We start from the raw sequence: 18,178 nt of genomic DNA, 5'->3' as shown, positions 1-18,178 counted from the left end.
TTGAACCTTCGTAGCAAGATTATTCAAACCTGTAGCCAAACTCTGAGGATCCATTTTAATCAGGTGAGATCAGAGCCATTCAAGGATTAGAAGGAGAGAGAGAGACAAAGGCTGCAATTAGAGCAGAAATGCAACTAAGTCAACTATAGAGCAAGCTCAGAGGAAAAAAAAAAAAAAAAAATCTGCAGACTTCTTTTTCTCTCCTTTCTTCTGCCAACGGTTTTAACACTGGGCCGGCCATACTGTCATGGTTCCCAATGGCAAGGGAACGTCAGAGAACATAAATAACAGAACAGCTCTTGGGTGATGGAATCTCGAGCTGACCGTGAGCTAAACCTACCACACAACTAACAGTGGCCGGGTGGCGTACCTACGTTTTATCCCTAGACGCCTAGCGCCAGCCGGAGGACTAACTAACCCTAATAGAGGAAAAGGCAGACCTGGCTTACCTCTAGGGAAATTCCCCCAAAAAGGAGACAGAAGCCCCCCACATATATTGACGGTGAGTTCAGAGGAAAAGACATACGCAGTATGAAGGTAGGTTCAGCAAAGCGAGGTCCGCTTACTAGATAGCAAGAAGATACAATAGGGAACTTCACGGTCAGCTGAAAACCCTATTAAAATACCATCCCGAAATTACTTTAAGACTCATGTGTCAACTCCCGAGAGCGGGAGAGGGGAGTTAGTAAAGTCGTGCAGCGAGCCTGGATGGGAGAAAACCAGGTCTGGCGGTATGTGAAAATTTCAGACCACCAAACGAGAGAGTGGCAGCGGCGGTGGAGTCTGAATGCTGGATCCAGGTTTCTGTAATAGCCAGAAGGTTAAGGGAATTAGAGAGGAAGAAATTGTGAATGTAAGTTAGTTTGTTACACACAGACCGTGCATTCCAGAGAGCACAGTGGAAAGCGATAGGTGAAGGCATGCACTGAATGTTAATAAGATTAGCAGGGTTTCTATATGCAGATGAAGGAGAGTAATGTATGCTGGTGGAGGGAGGCCCAGGGTTGGGGGAGATGTCGCCTGCAACTAGTAAAAGAAGAAAAAATAGAAAGAGCAGGTGGTGGGATGATTTGTATGAGCCTTTTGAGTGCTGCATGGAAGTATTCGATGCTTTGGAGTGGGTTAGAAGTGTCAGTAGAGCCTCAGAGTTATACATGGGAGAGGGGAGAAGGGAGGGGTGGATATGGAGAGAGTGCATAGAATGTATTAATGGGTGGGGGAGTTGTGAGAAAGCAGAAGTAGATACAAGACTGGTTAACACTAAAGGGTCCCTGAGGCAATGCAGATCAGGGATCGTGGGGGTTGTCAGAACCTTCTACTTGCACCTCTTGGGGAAGAGGGATCATGATTGGGGTGAGATGTCAGCTTTCCTGGCTGAAGCCATTCCCAAACCAGGGGTAGACCCCTCTCTTGACATTTTGACAGAGATGATCAAGGAAGAGGAAGTTAAGTTGACAATTGAAGGGCTTGCCCAAAAAAAGTCGCCCAGTCTAGATGGCTTAACATCTGAATTCTATAAGGTATTCAATTACTGTCTTTCATCGGGCACTCTGCCGAAGTCAATGAGGAGGTCTGCCCTCATCATCTTGTCAAAGGGTAAGGATCCATATTGCATTGAGAATTGGCGACCCATAGCGCTTCTCAATGCAGACAGGAAGATTCTGGCAAAGGTGCTGTTTAATTGGCTGATGAAATTTTCACCCTGACTCCTTTTGGAGGTCCAGCATTGCTCTGTACCAGGACACAGCACATTTAGTGCTGTGCTCTGTGTCCGAGAGGCAGTGGGGCTGGTCACTGGAAGAGGTGCATGCTGTCACTGGACCAGGCAAAAGCATTTGATCGGGTTAATCATGAATACCTCTGGCTCAGTCCAGAAATATTGAATATTGGTAATACCTCAGTCCTGAAATATGGCCTGCTGGGGAGTTTGTTGATTGGCTAAAGACCTTGTATGGTGAGGCAGAGAGTTTCCCACTTGTCAATGGTTGGATTGGCAACTCTTTTGAGGTTGAATCTGGTGTTCGCCAGGGTTGTCCCTTGGGCCCACTGCTGTACATGTTTGAGTTTGACCTACTTCTTAGGAGGGTGGAGCATGGACCATTGGCCGCTGTCTAAATGGACCGGGCAACATCGGAAGCCACTCTGAGGGTGGTGGTGTATGCCAATGATGTCACTGTTTTTGCTTCCTCTCACTAGGAGGCAGAGTGGCTGATGTCAGAGGTAGATTGCTACTCGGAGGCATTCTGGTCCAAGATCAGCTGGGATAAGTGTGAGAGTCTCTGGCTGGGAGGAGGAGATCCTGGTTTTGATCTCCCAGACACCCTTCCAGGACCCAAAGTTTCTGCAAAAGTCCTTGGCATCGAATTTGGCCAGGGGATTACCCCAAATAAAATTGGGACAGCAGGTTAGAGATCGCCACTCAGAAGGTGAACCAATGAAAGGGTTGGTCTTTGACCCTAAGGGGAAGGGTATATCTGGTCATAACTTACCTGCTCCCTTTTCTGATTTATCTGGGCAGTGTGTGCATCTTGCTGGAGCCTCTCTGGGCTCGGGTCTACAGTTTGTTCTTCCAACTGTTATGGGGGAATAGACTGAACCTGGTCAATAGGGAGGTTACTTACCGTACGAGGAGACTAGGAGGGTTGGGTATGATTAACCCTGTGGTATTCCTTGTGGATACCTTCATTAAGATCAATATTGCAAACTTCTGGAAAGAGAGGGCTCCTACATGGGTATTCTCCTGTAGGGGATTGTTTTAGCCTTTCTTCCAGGAATAGGAGACAGGACAGAAGTGAAGGATCTTCGCACACCACATGGACATCTTCGAGCTTACGCTACCTTGGTTCTGAAGGTAATTCGCAGGTGGTGTCTGGGAATGTGGGAGATCAGGACTCTGCCAAGGAAACTCCTGGACAATAGGGTTCTGTTGACCCATTTACAGAGGCCTCTGGTGCTCAGGGATTGCCCAAGTCAGGATCTTGGGGTGGGTTTGCATCTTTTGAATTCTATCAGTATCCCCTCGAAGTTTTGGGACTTGGCTTGAAGCTGCTTCCATGGGAAACTGTGTGTGAGGGACAATCTGAGGTGTAGGAATTCTGAGGACAGGAACTGTCCTTGGGAGCATTGTGGCACCATGCTGGAAAGCATGGACCACTTCCTGCTTCATTGTCCCACACAGAGGTGTACAACAGAGTGGGGCCTCCATTGCCTGGTCTCGGCTGGCCGGTCTCTCCTATGGGGAATGGTCCTATGGAGCATTCGGAGACCTGGGTGGTTGGGACTGCTGCACCTTATTTCTAGTTAGTGCAGTGGTTAGGTATCACACGTGGAACGCACGGTGCTTAGTATCGACGCAACAGAAAATCTTCCCAGTGGACGATGTGTTTAGGACCATACTCGGTGACCTGGTGAAGGTGCACTCTCTGGAGTATGGGAGACTGGGTGCACGGAGGGCTGCGCTCCTCTGGAGGGGCTTTTTCTTTTAGTGTGCCCTAGTCTGGTCATCTCCTTTCCTGGTGGTGGGCTGCTGCTGACACTGTAGATTTTTGTTTTGTTTGATTATACAGTGATGTAGGGCTGCAGGCGCCGAACTTGGGCTTCGTGATTTGTGATTATTGTAGTGTGTGCTGCTGTATATATTGTATATAGGGATATAGATTTGGGTGTAGGTGTTAGGTTGGGTGGTGGCAAAAGGGGGGAGGTGGGTTTATCTTGTGGGACTATGGGACACTGGGGTGTTTGGGGGAAAAACTGTCACTGCCTGATCTGGCCTATGGACGTTGGACATGGACTGAGGCATGAGATACAGGACCAGCTCTCAGGTCAGTGCGGGGGGTTGGGAATGGTGGGCTTGAGTGTGGGGTGTTTAGTTTAGTGTTGTACATATTTGTATAGTTTGTGTATGTGTACATATATATGAGTATATTTCTATAAGTATGTATTAAAACAAAAACAAAAAAAAGTTTATGTATATGCTGTTATGTCCATATATATTTGGACATAGACAACATTTTTCTAATTTTGGTTATAGACATTACCACAATGAATTTTAAACAAAACAATTCAGATGCAGTAGACGTTCAGACTTTCAGCTTTCATTTGAGGATATTCACATTAAAATTGGATGAAGGGTTTAGGAGTTTCAGCTCCTTAACATGTGCCACCCTGTTTATAAAGGGACCAAAAGTAATTGAACAATTGACTCCAAGGCTATTTCATGGACAGGTGTGGGCAATCCCTTCGTTATGTCATTCTCAATTAAGCAGATAAAAGGCCTGGAGTTGATTTGAGGTGTGGTACTTGCATTTGGAAGGTTTTGCTGTGAAGTAAACATGCGGTAAAGGAGCTCTCCATGCAGGTGAAACAAGTCATCCTTAAAGGGAAGGTGACATAAAAAAAAATTATTTTCCAGCGATTGAAAAAATGTAAAGAATTAATATTTTAATTTTCTTTAAAAATATTATCATTTGTTTATAATTTAGTAAAATATGAAAAATAATTTTAAAATATTTGGCATTTCCACTTTTAAACACAACGGGGAGCAGCTAATGAAATTTGACAAAAACCTCGTGTACAACTAGCTCACATTACTGCACTGCAGTAATTATGGGCGGAGTCTGCTGACGTGTGTGATGTCTCCTCTCCTCCCCTTCTGGGTGTTTGCTACGGGATAAGAGAGGATTCAGGAACCCAGCGAGAAGACATTTGCGGTTAAGTCCGCAGCGTATCATCCGCAACCGCAAACGCGTGCAAAAATACATACAATTGTCTTTAAACGCAGCGTTTTTTATCCGCATCAGCTCACGCATGATGGTAAAAAAAAACGCAGCGTTTGCATGCGTTTTTTTTACATGCGTTTGCGCTTTTTATGCGCATGCGTTTGATATTTCCAGGAGGGTGTGTCTTTAATGGGCATGCGCAGTCCAAAGTACTCAAGCGTATCAAACGCATGCGTACGCAAAGACATGTGTACGCATGCGTTCCCATAGATAGTAATGCGTTTTTTGCCGCATTCCTTGCGCTAACAACCGCATACGTTTCTAGGCGGCAAATGGACGCCTCTAAAATTACTACATGTTGCATTTACCGCGCCAAACCGCAGAAGACGAAATGACGCATGCGTCGTCAAACGCGGCAAAACGCAACCGATCGCAGACACATACGTCCCTAATGTTAAATATAGGAAAACACAACGCATGCAGATAATAGCGGAAGAAACACTGCGGACACAACCGCAAATGTGACACCGGCCTTATACTGACAAGTAGACAGTCACCGAGGATGGCAGGCAGCAAGGATTCTGGGAGATATGTGGTGGAGGGAGCAGGGTGACCGCAGCGCAGAGTATTTCAGGAGAGCAGTGTGCTGGTCTATGGGGGGCCCCCTGTTCAGTGTGCGGAGCAGCCAGGGATTGTACATAGAGCGCTGTCTTTTATACACATGGATGGACCGTCTGCTCCACAGAAATCCAGGAAACATTTCTGCGGATTGATGACCTGTTCTGATCCAGACTCTGCATGCAAAGACCCCATTCCCCTCCTCAGCTCCTGTCTTCTCCATCCTGTCCTGGCGATGTGTGAAAGCGAGGCGACAGGCGCAGTCCGGGGTGACGCTGGGGGGAAATGTGCCACATAGTAACGATAAGCATGAGACCCCTCTCTTCAGCTGCCTCACCAGCCCTGACTGCACCTAACTGGAGGTCATGCTGCCCCCTCTATTACCCCAGACCCCTGTGCAGGTGCTCAGCCAGAACCACCATAGAATGGGTCCACTTTCTGAAGATAATACTGCCATAGTGTTCTCACATAATACCGCCATATAGATCACACATAATGCTGTCCTATAGTTCTCACATAATACCGACATATAGATCTCACATAATACTGCCATAGTGTTCTCACATAATACCGCCATATATATCACACATAATACTGACTGTCCTATAGTTCTCACATAATACCATCATATAGATCTCACATAATATCGCCATATAGATCACTCATAATATCGCCATATAGATCACTCATAATACCGCCATATAGAGCACACAAGACCGCCATATAGAGCACACATAATACTCTCCTATAGTTCTCACATAATACCATCATATAGATCGCAAATAACGACACCGTAGTGTTCTCACATAATACCGACATATAGATCTCACATAATACCGCCATATAGAGCACACATAATACCACCATATAGATCTCACATAATACCACCAGTGTTCTCACATAATACCGCCATATAGAGCACACATAATACCACCATATAGATCTCACATAATACCGCCATATACTTCTCACATAACGACGCCATATAGATCTCACATAATATCGCCATATAGATCCCACATAACGGGGGAGAGGAGTGCATAGGAGAGGATTAGATACACAGCTCAGCAGACAGTATCACACAGGATAGGATTAGATACATGGCTCAGCAGACAGTATCACACAGGAGAGGATTAGGTACACAGCTCAGCCAGTATCACACAGGATAAGATTAGATACACGGCTCAGCAGACAGTATCACACAGGATAGGATTAGATACACGGCTCAGCAGTCAGTATCACACAGGAGAGGATTAGATACACGGCTCAGCAGACAGTATCACACAGGAGAGGATTAGATACACAGCTAAGTCAGCATCACACAGGAGAGGATTAGATACACGGCTCAACAGACTATCACACAGGAGAGGATTAGATACACAGCTCAGCAGACAGTATCACACAGGAGAGGATTAGATACACAGCTCAGTCAGCATCACACAGGAGAGGATTAGATACACGGCTCAGCAGACAGTATCATACAGGAGAGGATTAGATACACGGCTCAACAGACAGTATCACACGAGCGGATTAGATACACGGCTTAGCAGTCAGTATCACACAGGATAGGATTAGATACACGGCTCAGCAGTCAGCATCACACAGGAGAGGATTAGATACATGGCTCAACAGACTATCACACAGGAGAGGATTAGATACACAGCTCAGCAGACAGTATCACACGAGCGGATTAGATACACGGCTCAGCAGTCAGTATCACACAGGATAGGATTAGATACACGGCTCAGCAGTCAGTATCACACAGGAGAGGATTAGATACACAGCTCAGCAGTCAGTATCACACAGGATAGGATTAGAAACACGGCTCAGCAGACAGTATCACACAGGATAGGATTAGATACACATCTCAGCAAAGTATCACACAGGATAGGATTAGATACACAGCTCAGCAGTCAGTATCACACAGGAGAGGATTAGATACATGGCTCAGCAGTCAGTATCACACAGGATAGGATTAGATACACGGCTCAGCAGACAGTATCACACAGGATAGGATTAGATACACGGTTCAGCAGACAGTATCACACAGGGGAGGATTAGATACACAGCTCAGTTAGGAGAGGATTAGATACACAGCTCAGTCAGTATCACAGGATTGGATTAGATGCATGGCTCAGCAGACTGTATCACACAGGATAGGATTAGATGCATGGCTCAGCAAAGTATCACACAGGATAGGATTAGATACACAGCTCAGTCAGTATCACACAGGAGAGGATTAGATACACGGCTCAGCAGACAGTATCACAGTCAGCACAGTAACACACAAGGGAGGAGATAACTGCTCAGAGTCAGCACCACAAAGGATAGGATTAGATTACCTCTCCCCCTCCCCACTGATACTTACTTCACGGCTCCCTGCTGAGTCCTTTCTCCCTCCCTTCCTTGGTCTCCTCCTCCTCCTCCTATAACCGCAGGGCTCCTGCGATTATCCTGGGAAGCTGGAGCTCACAGATGCACTGTGAGCTCCAGGAAGATGGCGCCGATCTCCTGCCTCTGCTGTGCTGTGGACGGCTTAGGGGGCGTGGCCAGATCACAGCAGGGAGCAGCTCAATGTGAACTATATGGTTGGGCACCGACTGCCGATGTCTATGCCCAGGGCTGCCGTATTTGCAGAGTGTAAGTGTCATGCAGCTACACTTACACTCCTGCAAAGCAAAATGGCGGCGCACAGTGGGTGAAAAAAAAATTAATAATAAAAAAAATGTTAAAGTTAAAAAATGTAAATTTGTATTAAAATAATTGTTTATATAAACAATCATTTTTAATACAAAAAATAAAATGCGGCACCTTTCCTTTAAGCTGCGAAAACCGAAAAAACCCATCTGAGAAATTGCTACAATATTAGGAGTGGCAAAATCTACAGTTTGGTACTTCCTGAGAAAGAAAGCACTGGTGAACTCATCAATGCAAAAAGACCTGGGCACCCACGGAAGACAACAGTGGTGGATGATCGCAGAATAAATTTCATGGTGAAGAGAAACCCCTTCACAACAGCCAACCAAGTGACCAACACTCTCCAGGAGGTCGGCGTATCAATATCCAAATCTACCATAAAGAGAAGACTGCATGAAAGTAAATACAGAGGGTTCACTGCACGGTGCAGCCACTCATAAGTGTCAAGAAGAAAAAGGCTAAAAAACATCTATAAAAGCCAGCACAGTCCTGGAAGAACATTCTGTGGACAGATGAAACCAAGATCAACCTCTACCAGAATGATGGAAAGAGAAAAGTATGGCAAAGGTGTGGTACAGCTCATGATCCAAAGCATACCACATCATCTGTAAACACGGCGGAGGCAGTGTGATGGCTTGGGCATGCATGGCTGCCAGTGGCACTGGGTCACTAGTGTTTATGGATGATGTGACACAGGAATGAATTCTGAGGTCTTCAGAGCCGCCATACTGTGTGCTGAGATCCAGCCAAATGCAGCCAAACTGATTGGTCGTCGTTTCATACTACAGATGGACAATGACCCAAAACATAAAGCCAAAGCAACCCAGGAGTCTATTACAGCAAAGAAGTGGAATATTCTGGAATGGCCAAGTCAGTCACCTGATCTCAACCCAACTGAGCAGCATTTCACTTGTTAAAGACTAAACTTCAGACAGAAAGGCCACAAACAAACAGCAACTGAAAACCACCGCAGTGAAGGCAGAGCATTAAAAAGGAGGAAACACAGCGTCTGGTGATGTCCATGAGTTCAAGACTTCAGGCAGTCATTGCCAACAAAGGGTTTTCAACCAAGTACTAGAAATGAACATTTTATTTAAAATTATTGAATCTGTCCAATTACTTTTGGTCCCTTGAAAAACAGGGTGGCACATGTTAAGGAGCTGAAACTCCTGAACCCTTCATCCAATTTTAATGTGGATACCCTCATATGAAAGCTGAAAGTCTGATCTTCAACTGCATCTGAATTGTTTTGTTTAAAATTCATTGTGGTAATGTCTATAACCAAAATGAGAAAAATGTTGTCTCTGTCCAAATATACACTGTGTGCAGAATTATTAGGCAAGTTGTATTTTGATCACATGATCCTTTTTATACATGTTGTCCTACTCCAAGCTGTTCAGGCTTGAGAGCCAACTGCCCATTAAGTAAATCAGGTGATGTGCATCTCTGTAATGAGGAGGGGTGTTGTCTAATGACATCAGAACCCTATATAAGGTGTGCTTCATTATTAGGGAACTTCCTTCCCTTTGGCAAAATGAGTCAGAAGAGAGATTTGACGGCTCTGAAAAGTCCAAAATTGTGAGATGTCTTGCAGAGGGATGCAGCAGTCTTGAAATTGCCAAACTTTTGAAGCGTGATCACCGAACAATCAAGCGTTTCATGGCAAATAGCCAACAGGGTCGGAAGAAGCGTGTTGGGCAAAAAAGGCGCAAAACAACTGCCCATGAATTGAGGAAAATCAAGCGTGAAGCTGCCAAGATGCCATTTTCCACTAGTTTTGCCATATTTCAGAGCTGCAACGTTACTGGAGTAACAAAAAGCACAAGGTGTGCGAAACTCAGGAACATGGCCAAGGTAAGGAAGGCTGAAAAACGACCACGTATGACCAAGAAACATAAGATAAAACGTCAAGACTGGGCCAAGAAATATCTTAAGACTGACTCTTCAAAGGTTTTATGGACTGATGAGATGAGAGTGACTCTTGATGGGCCAGATGGATGGGCCAGAGGCTGGATCAGTAAAGGGCAGAGAGCTCCACTCCGACTCAGACGCCAGCAAGGTGGAGGTGGGGGACTGGTACGGGCTGGTATCATCAAAGATGAACGTGTGGGACCTTTTCGGGTTGAGGATGGAGTGACGCTCAACTCCCAGACCTACTGCCAGTTTCTGGAAGACAACTTCTTCAAGCAATGGTACAGGAAGAAGTCGGTATCGTTCAAGAAGAACATGATTTTCATGCAGGACAATGCTCCATCACATGCCTCCAACTACTCCACAGCGTGGCTGGCCAGTAAAGGTCTCAGAGAAGAACAAATAATGACATGGCCCCCTTGTTCACCTGATCTGAACCCCATAGAGAACCTGTGGTCCCTGATAAAATGTGAGATCTGCAGGAAGGGAAGACAGTCCACCTCTCGGAGCAGTGTCTGGAGGCTGTGGTGGCTGCTGCACGCAATGTTGGTCGTAACTGACAGAATCTATGGATGGAGGATGCCGAGTGTCATCATAAAGAAAGGGGGCTATATCGGTCACTACATTTTAGGGGTTTTATGTTTTTGCACGTCAGAAATGTTTATTTCTAAATTTTGTGCAGTGATATTGGTTTACCTGGTGAAAATAAACAAGTGAGATGGGAATATACCGTATTTTCCGGCGTATAAGACGACTGGGCGTATAAGACGACCCCCCAACTTTACCAGTTAAAATATAAAATCTTCTTAAAAGTCGGGGGTCTTCTTATACACCCTATGTCGTCTTATAGGGCCAGTGAATATGTGCCTTTTGGGGGGGGGGGGAGTGATCCTGATGACGAGGGGGCGTCTCACAGGAAAGTGAGTATCCCCCATTACCTTATCGTAGCGGTGCAGCGTGGGGGTCTCAGTGCTGGGAGTGGCGGCGGCGGCTGCTGTGCTCTGGTGCGGCGGCTGCTGTGCTCTGGTGCGGCGGCTCCTCTTCTGTGTGGGGCCTCTGTGCTGTGGGGTGGCGGTGGCATATCTTTATCCAGTTGGGGCTCCTCCGGCATCTCCTTAGCCCTGGAGGCCCCGCCGCAACTCCATCGGTGCAATGCAGCGGCCATTTTCCCGGAGGCAGCTCAATAGGTGCGATGCGGTGGCCTCCGGGAAAATGGCCGCTGCTCAGATTCAGATCTCGTCCCGAAATCTCGGGACACGAGATCTGAATCTGAGCAGCGGCCATTTTCCCGGAGGCCACCACATTGCACCGATGGAGTTGCGGCGGGGCCTCCAGGGCTAAGGAGATGCCGGAGGAGCCCCAACTGGATAAAGATACGCCGCTGCCGCCGCCACCCCACAGGACAGAGGCCCCACACAGAAGAGGAGCCGCCGCACCAGAACACAGCAGCCGCCGCCGCTCCCAGCACTGACACCCCCACGCTGCACCGCTAGGATAAGGTAATGGGGATTACTCACTTTCCTGTGAGACGCCCCCTCGTCATCAGGATCACTCCCCCTCCCCACCCACCATATACACCGGCGTACAAGTCGATTCCCGGCGTATAAGACGACCCCCGACTTTTAAGAAGATTTTCGGGGGTTAAAAAGTCGTCTTATACGCCGGAAAATACGGTATTTGGTTTTCATTAAGTTGCCAATAATTCTGCACAGTAATAGTTACCTGCACACACAGATATCCTCCTAAGATAGCCAAATCTAAAAAAAAAACTTCCAAAAATATTAAGCTTTGATATTTATGAGTCTTTTGGGTTGATTGTGAACATAGTTGTTGATCAATAATAAAAATAATCCTCTAAAATACAACTTGCCTAATAATTCTGCACACGGTGTATATGGAGGTAACTGTAGTTTTTGTTTGCCATTGTTTATTTTATTTCTTTGTTATTATTTTGTTTGGTGACCGGACCAGAAAGTGAAAGCAGTTATTATTAGTTATTATCCTGTATATACTGTACAATATGGGTATGAGGAGAGGATAAGCGGCTGGACCAGTGTTCAGTATACTGATTATTTCTCTGGCTGATATTTCTGTTTTGTTTCTGTTATTATTATTGTTATGTTTTTCTTTTTTTAATAAAAGATCTACAGGATGTAACTCAGGATCAGTAATGTAATGTATGTACAGTTTTCTCTCTGTGCCTCTGCTATGTATTTGTGTGCAGTAATGATTAGAAGTGATATTTTATATTTTTCATCAGCACAATGTAATGGATATGCAGCGCCCCAGAGTCCTGGTCGTTGCAGTAATGTGGCTCTTCCACCAGGGGGAGTGATGGTACGTCTGATGGTACTAAAAGAGTTCACCTGATCAGGTATCACAGTCACACACTACACTTCACAATCCGGCCACCAGGGGGAGCAAAGGGTTCTATGTATTAGACCACTCCTCACACTCTGGTAAAACTGGGGGTTGGATAGGAAGTTAGGCAGAAAGCTGCTGGGTGAGACCCAGGAAAGACCTGTCAGGCAGACAGGGGGAGAAGGAGGAACATCTGAGCTGCAGACAGAGGTCCCTGTCAGGGGTGGGATCCTGACAGAGACAGAGCGAGAGATAGAACGTTACGGAGCCGCACCTGCACCTCATTGCGGCAGCATCCTAAGAAAGGACAAGAAGCGAAGTATATTGTTGAGAAGTGAGAAACGAGATCACAGCACAAGGAGATAACACCGGGAGGAGTCCTACTTTAAGATCGGCAACATCCTTCTGAGGCGCGTAGCCGGCGGCCGGAACACCGAGGAAGTAATTGGCTCTATGCATTACTTTGAAACACGGCAGGACAGTTAATTCCAAGTTGGCTGCCCAACCTTTAACCTAATGAAGACAACGGAGGCAAATTGTGGGAGAGGGGCGTCTCTAGGGTCCCTATAAAATAACTCCAGGCCTACCCCGTCATACGGGTGCGTCCTATCCATATCATCTGGGGGACAGAGAGAGAGAACATCAGGAACAGATACAAGAGTTGTGAGGGCTATCCCGTGGTGCTCAGCAGGGAAGTACTACAACACACAGGCGCTAGTAGGAAGGCTACTGATTTCCACCTGCAAAGGGAGCTCTGGATGTGCCTTCGGACCGGCCGGTCTCAGCCAGCCCTGTTAGCAGTGCTCTGGATTGTGGACGCTGAAGTCTTCAGTAAAGAGGTAAAGAGACTGCAACCCTGTGTCCTCGTTATTTACTGCGACCTACACCGTCATCATCTACCTTACTGGGAAGCCCTGGGGACATACTTCACCTGTGGGAAGGTCTACCATCTAGCTGCCATAACATCACCCCAGCGGACCCCTAAGCAGCGTCGGTCATCCTGACCGAATACCACAGGTGGTGTCACGAACACTTGACAAACTACACCTTTAATTGGGCGCCCCTCAGCAGGGCCACGGACCGGGTCAGGCCACCGTGACATCCCCCGAACCGAGACAGAAGGGGCCCGGTACCGAGTACCCCGCTGCCCTGCGCCTGGGGGCGATCCAACTTCATATACAGTATAAAACCCGCAGCAGATGTGGGATATCGGCCGGTGGTGATTTGTCTGTAACCATCTGGTGGGAGCTGCAGTAACTCAGCTGTGACATCTGTGGAGCGTTGCTGTGTCGGCCTGAGATTCCTCCTCTCACCCTCTGTAGATGAATAGTGACAGATGGCAGGAGGGAGCGGCAGTGTCAGGGGCTGGGACTCCTTCTCATTGTGTCTCATTTAGTCCTTTGTGTTATAGCCAGTGTCACCACCTCCATGTAACCAAACATTTCCAACAAAGATTTTCATGTCTCTTCTATTGTTTATATTTTGGTCTTTCCTTCCTAAAGTTACAGAACAGTGGCCGACTGCTCAGAAGCAGAAAAATTCCCCATCGCTTCACTGACCACATAACTGCAGAGTCCAAACCTCCTCAGGTATAATATCACCAGAAACATTGCCCCCCACCAGCCGTATATGTATGTCCCCTGTATATGTACAGTATATATATGTATCTGTGTGTCCTGCTTATGTATGTGTCTGTATCTGTATGTCCCCAGTGTATGTATGTGTCTGTATCTGTATGTCCCCAGTGTATGTATGTGTCTGTATCTGTATGTGCCCAGTGTATGTATGTGTCTGTATCTGTATGTGCCCAGTGTATGTATGTGTCTGTATCTGTATGTGCCCAGTGTATGTATGTGTCTGTATCTGTATGTGCGCAGTGTATGTATGTGTCTGTATCTGTATGTCCCCAGTGTATGTATGTCTCTGTATCTGTATGCCCCCAGTGTATGTATGTGTCTGTATCTGTATGCCCCCAGTGTATGTATGTGTCTGTATCTGTATGCCCCCAGTGTATGTATGTATCTGTATCTGTATGTCCCCAGTGTATGTATGTGTCTGTATCTGTATGTCCCCAGTGTATGTATGTATCTGTATCTGTATGTCCCCAGTGTATGTATGTGTCTGTATCTGTGTGTCCTGTGTATGTATGTGTCTGTATCTGTATGTCCCCAGTGTATGTATGTGTCTGTATCTGTATGTCCCCAGTGTATGTATGTGTCTGTATCTGTATGTGCGCAGTGTATGTATGTATCTGTATCTGTATGCCCCCAGTGTATGTATGTGTCTGTATCTGTATGCGCCCAGTGTATGTATGTGTCTGTATCTGTATGCCCCCAGTGTATGTATGTGTCTGTATCTGTATGTGCCCAGTGTATGTATGTGTCTGTATCTGTATGTCCCCAGTGTATGTATGTCTCTGTATCTGTATGTCCCCAGTGTATGTATGTGTCTGTATCTGTATGTGCCCAGTGTATGTATGTGTCTGTATCTGTATGTGCCCAGTGTATCTATGTGTCTGTATCTGTATGTCCCCAGTGTATGTATGTGTCTGTATCTGTATGTCCCCAGTGTATGTATGTGTCTGTATCTGTATGTCCCCAGTGTATGTATGTGTCTGTATCTGTATGTGCCCAGTGTATGTATGTGTCTGTATCTGTATGTCCCCAGTGTATGTATGTCTCTGTATCTGTATGTCCCCAGTGTATGTATGTGTCTGTATCTGTATGTGCGCAGTGTATGTATGTATCTGTATCTGTATGTTCCCAGTGTATGTATGTCTCTGTATCTGTATGTCCCCAGTGTATGTATGTCTCTGTATCTGTATGTGCCCAGTGTATGTATGTGTCTGTATCTGTATGCCCCCAGTGTATGTATGTGTCTGTATCTGTATGCGCCCAGTGTATGTATGTGTCTGTATCTGTATGCCCCCAGTGTATGTATGTGTCTGTATCTGTATGTGCCCAGTGTATGTATGTGTCTGTATCTGTATGTCCCCAGTGTATGTATGTGTCTGTATCTGTATGTTCCCAGTGTATGTATGTGCAGTACATGGTATGGTCGTTGCAGTACTGTGGCTCCGCCACTATGGGGAGCTATGGTGCGTCTGATGGCACTGAAGGAGTTCATCTGATCTGGTATCACAGACACCAATACATTTCACAGTCGGGCCTCCGGGGGGAGCTAAGGGTTCTATTCACTAGGCCTGTTCTGTCTTCATACACGTTGATACGGTGTGTGATCCAACATACAGCATAAAGCACTTCTGTCTTCCAAAATAAGCAGACTGTTCTCTGTAGTCTAACTTGTTTATTAGTAACAGGTATTGAAATGCGGTAAAACTATAAGAATACAAATGATTTGAGTAAGTATTGGGCACATAACAGCACAACTGATACTTATAACTAGCAGGGAAAACATACAGGATGATGCAACTTCTACATGCAACTACATACAGTAACTCACAGATAATAGATTTCCCGGGTACTAGTTGCTATACAGTAATCACATTCTATAGAACACTATATTACAAGAACAAGGATAGCAATCTTACCGGATAAACTAACCAGGGTGGCAAGCAAGTGAAGTAGTTCAACACAGCTGAATAACACGAGTGAACAGGAAACACAGAGAGAGAAGGCTGTGGAATTCCCCAATCCCATGATGCTTTGCTGAAACCCACAATGCAACACTCTATTATTCATGGAAAACACAGGTTATAAATTTATCCACCACTGGGTGGTGCTATAACACAGCAAAACTAAACTATGACAATAGTTAACCTTTTAATGTTTGAAACGAACCCCTGTCCTGTTAGAAGGACAGAACACTCCCCGCTTGGCATCAACCGATGCCACACACAGCTCTTTTGGCGAAAACGGTAAGACAAGTTCCGCAACTGGTCTGAGGAATTAAACGAACGAGGGCACGAACAAGTGAGTCCCAAGTTGAGAACCTGTTGAAGCGGTGGGATTTGAGGTGATTGTCTTTAGTCACCGTACGTAGAACGGATACCTGAGGACGGATTTCCTCATCTGCCTCTGGATCCACCAATTCAAAGATGTTTGACTCGTCCACATATGGCGTCGAACGGTATAAGAATGTAGGGCCGGTGAACCAGGTTGTGTCCTTAAGTTGTCTTGCTTCAACGGATCTGGTTGCGTGGTCCGCCGGATTGTGGTGCGTGGACACATAGTGCCACTGTTTAGGTTCGGTGGATCTCCTGATCCTTAGCACCCGATTGCTGACATAGACATAGAAGCGACGAGTTTCATTACAAATGTACCCCAGCACTACCTTGCTGTCAGTGTAGAACTCGACTTCTTTGGTTTCCAGGTCCATTTCTGTCGAGATAAGCTCAGCTAACTCTACTGCCAGCACAGCTGCACAGAGTTCCAGTCTGGGTACTGTGTGTTCACGGAGTGGGGCCAATTTTGTCCGGCTCATAACAAGCCTTACGTGGCATTGTTCATTGATGTCAGTTGTTTTCAAATACGCCACTGCTGCAATTGCCTTGGTTGAAGCATCGCAGAAGATACAAAGCTTTTGCACCTTGATTTCTGATGAAGGCACAGAAGCATATGGTCGTGCCACGTAGAGACTCGACAGGGCTTCTAAAGAATTTTTCCATCTTTCCCACAATTCTCTTTTATCGCTGGGAAGCGGATCATCCCAATCGGATGTCTCTTGGGTGAAGTCTCTCAACATCATTTTACCTTGGATAGTTACAGGGGTTACAAATCCCAGAGGATCGTACAAGCTGTTCACAACGGACAGGACGCCTCTACGCGTGAAGGGTTTCTCTTCTTCGCTGATCTGGAAGGTGAATGCATCCTTTTTCAAATCCCAGAGTAGACCCAGGCTCCGCTGCATGGGAAGGGAGTCCGTGCTTAAATCCAAGTCTTTTAAATCGGTTGAGTAATCTTGAGAGGGAAAGGCTGCCATTAGTTTCTGGCTGTTGGAAGCAATTTTGTGCAACCTCAAATTGGATGAAGCGAGCATTTCTTGTGTCCTTTTCAGGAGACTGACTGCCGACTCCTCTGAGGGTGTGGATTTCAGGCAGTCATCTACGTAGAAATCCTTTTCCACAAAAGATCTTACATCCGATCCATACTTCGCTTCACCTTCTCTGGCTGAATGTCTAAGGCCATAGATAGCGACAGCAGGGGAAGGGCTGTTCCCGAAGATGTGAACCTTCATACGATATTCCACGATATCCTTGTAGGGGTCATTATTGCAGTACCAGAAGAACCTCAAGTAGTTTCTGTGTTCTTCTTTAACAAGGAAGCAGTGAAACATCTGTTGTATGTCGGCCATAAATGCTACTGCGTCTTTGCGGAAACGAAGAAGTACTCCCAGAAGTATGTTGTTGAGGTCTGGACAAGACAGGAAGACGTCGTTTAAAGAAACACCTTCGTATCTGGCACTTGAGTCAAATACCACTCTTATCTGACCTGGTTTCTTCGGATGATACACGCCGAAAATAGGTAAGTACCAACATTCCTCGGAATCTTGAAGTACAGGTGCAATTTCCGCGTGGCCACTCTGGAATATTCTCTCCATGAAGGTAAAGAAGTGTTGTTTTGTTTCTGGTGCCTTCTGCATTTTGCGCGTAAGGGAGACAAATCGACTGTAGACAAGTTCTCTGTTGTTGGGTAAGCGTTGCCTCTGTGGTTTGAATGGTAAAGGTGCGACCCAACTCTTTGATTCATCTCTTACTATCTCTCGCTCCATGATGTCCAAGAACAGTCTGTCCTCTATGGACATTGCTACCTGGTTGTCTTCTCTTGTCCTGTGGAAAACTGTGCACCCTATATGATCTTGCTCACCGTCGCATGCATGGTCTTCACAGGAAGGATCAGCTAACGGACAAGGTG

This window comes from Ranitomeya variabilis, chromosome 2 (assembly GCF_051348905.1).
Source record: "Ranitomeya variabilis isolate aRanVar5 chromosome 2, aRanVar5.hap1, whole genome shotgun sequence".
In the NCBI taxonomy this organism is placed as follows: domain Eukaryota; kingdom Metazoa; phylum Chordata; class Amphibia; order Anura; family Dendrobatidae; genus Ranitomeya; species Ranitomeya variabilis.
Note: the sequence above shows the minus strand (reverse complement) of the source record.